The 4,175-nt window shown below is 39.0% G+C and overlaps 1 long non-coding RNA gene across 1 annotated transcript; it reads left to right on the top strand.

Moving 5' to 3' along the window:
- Window positions 1-645: 645 nt before the first annotated feature.
- LOC117813954 lies at window positions 646-1,729 on the top strand. The gene is made up of 2 exons (XR_004631495.1): window positions 646-824; window positions 1,269-1,729. It is a non-coding gene; the product is annotated as an uncharacterized LOC117813954 (long non-coding RNA).
- The last annotated feature ends 2,446 nt before the right edge of the window (window positions 1,730-4,175 follow it).

Here is a 4,175-nt window from a genome sequence, read left to right as displayed (position 1 = left end):
TTTTAGATCAGGTTGAATTTAATGTCACTTTTGCTGTTGAGAATTAATTACTAACGGTATGGGGTTTTAACCAATCAGAGTTATAACAGTTTTTAAATAACAGTGTAGGACAAAGACTCTTCAGGCTTGAAAAACAAATTTTAGTGTATGGTTATTCAGGCTCCAAAGGGATGCTTCACAGAAAATGAAGATCGCTGCTCTTTGAAGCGCAGTTAAACATGCTTTATGTCTTTACAACGTGACATTATATTTGTTCTCTGGATAAAATGAAATCAGTGCTAAAACCTGTGTTTACTGTGCTTTCTCACAGTACTTTACAAAGAGTGTGGAGATCTGCAGCAGGCTTAAAACAAACTGTGAGTGTAGTCAGTGATTTACAGAGTATGGAAACATCCCTCTGGTTTGTATACAGAAAATCTGTTTTCTATTGCCTACAGTTTTAAATAAATGAATGTAAACTGGTTGCACCTCCCATGAGACCAGAAAACTGAGTCGGTAATGTGATGAAGCTTTGCTGGAAGGACGGAGGGTGAAACAAGGAGGGGACAGAAAGGGAGGGCTGGAGGAGGGAAGGAGGAGGATGCAGTGTGAAGAGAGAGAACACTTTAGTCTAATTAAGACTAATGTGCTCTGGGTGAAAGTCATCATGTTTAGAGAGGACTGGTGAGAAGGGTTTGGCACAGCAGGAGAGCATTACAGAGGAGTTTCACAGCAGATGAAGGATGGTCTGATGCAATAAAGTGTTTGATACCTGCAGAGTTGATCAGGATTTTTACATCCAGCAGGATGGGGAAGGTCAGACGATTTATTGGAGGACAATTAAGGTACAAAGCCATTTCTCACAAGGGTTTAAAGTTATTTTAAAATACATGCATTCGATAATTAAGACATTACTCTGACTATCATAATGTGATTCAGTGAAGCTTTTTTTTCTCTGTAATACTGTAAAACCACAAGTTTTGTCTGCAGATGTGAGATCCCCTGATCTCTCAGGGAGACAGGGTGAGACAGTGTTGTTGTAAAACATGTGGCAATCATTAAATTGTCATTATGGCTTCAAATTGTAATGATACGCACATTTTAGGATCAGCATTTGGCTCTAAGTGAGGCCAACAACAACTAAAGTCACAATCTGTTAGAAAACCATTTACAAAGGGACTTTTCGTCGGGGATATCCTTATAACATCATCTGCTGTAGAAAAACAAATCTATATGATTATACTGATGAAAGTGGAACAATTCATCTTCTACACTTTCCCCTTTTTCAGCATTTTGTGCGTCAGGTCTCAGCTGCAGAAATCCAGTTGACAAAGGGGAGAAGGATGGGATCTGTTTCAGGTCCAGGGCTGCGTTCAAAACACCATTAAACTTTCATCTCCATGACCTTGAATTCAACCATGAATTACAGAACCTCTCCTGCTGCAGACGTTTCATTTCACCTCTAAATGGAAACAGATATGTATGCAGGTCTGTGAGGAATTGTGAAATAAGGGTCATGAATAAAATATAAGGAACCCATGCAGCAAAATGTGTGTTTGTTATACATGCATGGAGAGATAATCACAAAAGCTTCTGCCTCAAAAACATGAAAATTCTGTCTCATGAGGAATTACCTTTTCGTTATTTGATACCTGGATGTTTTAATTTTGACCTTCCAAACAATTTCAGATGAAAATAAGCTGCATGGTATCTCTGATGTGAATTTGAAATAAACTGACATTTAAAAATATCACCGAAAGATGACTTTCTATTCTCCTCAGATTTTAAAAGGTAATCCATTTAATCTAAATTACGTTGTTGTTTATCTTTCCTATCTTCTGTCAAGTGTGGTCGAGATTGAAATGTCTCAACCTCTTCATGATAATATATGGGTTCTGACTTATTTACAGAATATGTTTTTTGAAATATTGTCTTGACTCAGGTTGGGCTTTGGGTCTGTATTGGAAATTAGCAGATGCCTTGGTCCAGTGGAGAGTGAATATCTGTAATAAAATTGTCTCGAGTTTGTCTTTCAAAGGTTTGTTTCTTGCAAGAAAGGCCAAACATTCAACAGAATATTAGGTCTGTAGAGGAGAAGTGACAAAATAGAGAATGTGCATAGATGATATATAGAAAAATAGGAAAACAACAAAGGAGGACTTAAATCATTCAGTCCACGTAGAAGCACACTGTTTAGGGAGTGTGAGACACAGTGTGCTTTCCCACAGCTATGTTTTGAGAACATAAGACACAATACATTTTCTCATAGACGTACCCGAAAACAACCTTCACTTTAGCAGACGAGCATGTGCGGCAACAGATAGCAATAGTGCTGTCTGGTAAACCTCCACTACACTTGCTGTCTTGGAAATGTTCCATTACAGATCTTAACAGGCTATACATAACATGGACGACTTTTTCATTTCCACCCATTGTGAGATGTGAAGCCAAAAGACTGCCTCGATAGGCGCTGACATATTACACTGATCCAGCAGTGGAATGCACACCTGTTAAAGCCTCAGGACTGATATCACACCCTTTCCACAACCTATGTGTAACCAAGCTAAGACTGGAAAGGGATTTCTGGGTTTAGAAGATAAAATACCAACAACGCCACCTTGGGACTTTCACCCAAAGAGTTTTAACAATATACTTATTTTTTAGTTACCGCCCCTTTAACAGAGGGTTTCCCCTTTAACAATACACAGGTTAGTCCACAAATGAACACAAAGGCATGGTTTAGAAAAATATATACACAATCTTTATTTAATTGGCAGACAAATAGTTTTAAAACACAATTATTATTATTACTTCAACCATCAACAGACATACTAGAAATCAGTGTTAGGACACCGCTAACTGTAGCCAGGTTATCTGAATCAGGCCTATAAATACAGCGCACTCACTACAATAACACACATCTAGTTAATAAATTAGACGATGCAAAGAACATGAAAAAGCCTGACACAATAAACTGTAGCTACAGCCACGGCTGCTTACACAGCCTGGACGGGGATACTTTAACACTGTTACTGAGTAGAGTCTTTAAATCACCCTGTTACTGAGCAGAGTCTGTAACTCAAGACAAAAAGACAAGCAAAAAGAGACAAAAAGACAAGGCAAAAGTGGCAATCTGCAACAAAATACATGAATGTTAACCACTTACATACAACAACAACACACGGCACATTAAGATAAACAAAACCCAGTTGAGATTTACCTCGGCCGTCCGCAACCCTATCACGTCACTACCTCACGCTCGTACCGCGTACTATATGCGTTGCCGGCACACAACGATCCGCCAACCAGAAAGGAACACCGTCCTGCTCTCAACCCGGAGCTCTGCAGAGACTGAAGGGAGCTCCATCACTCAATTTTATCCCCGCAAACAACCAGGTAACCGCTGGTGATTGGTTCCCACCCAGCTGTGGGGCAGGAGCGCTAATCAGCCGGTTACATCTGTATAAAATGTGAAAAATCCCTCAGGTAGGTCCAGTTCTCAGGTGGGTCGAATCCACAGCAGAACAGATTCTTGTGTGGGTTTGAAGCAGACCCTGAAAGTAATGTAAAGAAAGTTCAATGACTTTTGTTTTAGTAGTACGTTCCCCCTCAATTCTGATGACACGCGGGGCAGAACACTGCAAGAGCCTCATTGATCAACAGAACTGTCAATCACCTTTTAAATTCAAATAACAAATCAAAACTAAACTACTGAGGAATGTGAACACTTGGACATAAATCAGCATGATAACTAACTATAACGTCAGAAGCCTTGTTTGAAAAAATGCATTTGATATATATCTTAGTTTTCTAGTTTCACCCATGTTCCATCTGTTAACACAGAGGAGGCGGGGTTTATGATCTATATTGTTGCCAGTCAGCAGGGGGAGCTCTAAATCTTTTGGTTTCACAGTCATTGAACACTTGTGGTGTCCTTAGTATATATCTATGTTCACTACCAAGCAGGTTCAGATGAGTTTACTTTATTTTCTAATAGATATCTGCAGGAATATTACATTAGCAATAGTTTCAGCTGTACTTTGAATTTACAACAAATCAATAAATGCACGCCATCTCTAAATGACAAACTGGTGAACATTTTAAACATTATACCATGCCCTGCTTTTCAAACTGAATCTACGTATTTATTTTTATTTTCTCCAGTATGTTACACTCAATGCTGCGGTTACCCTACA

Source organism: Notolabrus celidotus, chromosome 6, assembly GCF_009762535.1.
Source record: "Notolabrus celidotus isolate fNotCel1 chromosome 6, fNotCel1.pri, whole genome shotgun sequence".
Classification (NCBI taxonomy): Eukaryota; Metazoa; Chordata; class Actinopteri; order Labriformes; family Labridae; genus Notolabrus; species Notolabrus celidotus.
Note: the sequence above shows the minus strand (reverse complement) of the source record. Positions and strands in the feature narration are given on the sequence as shown.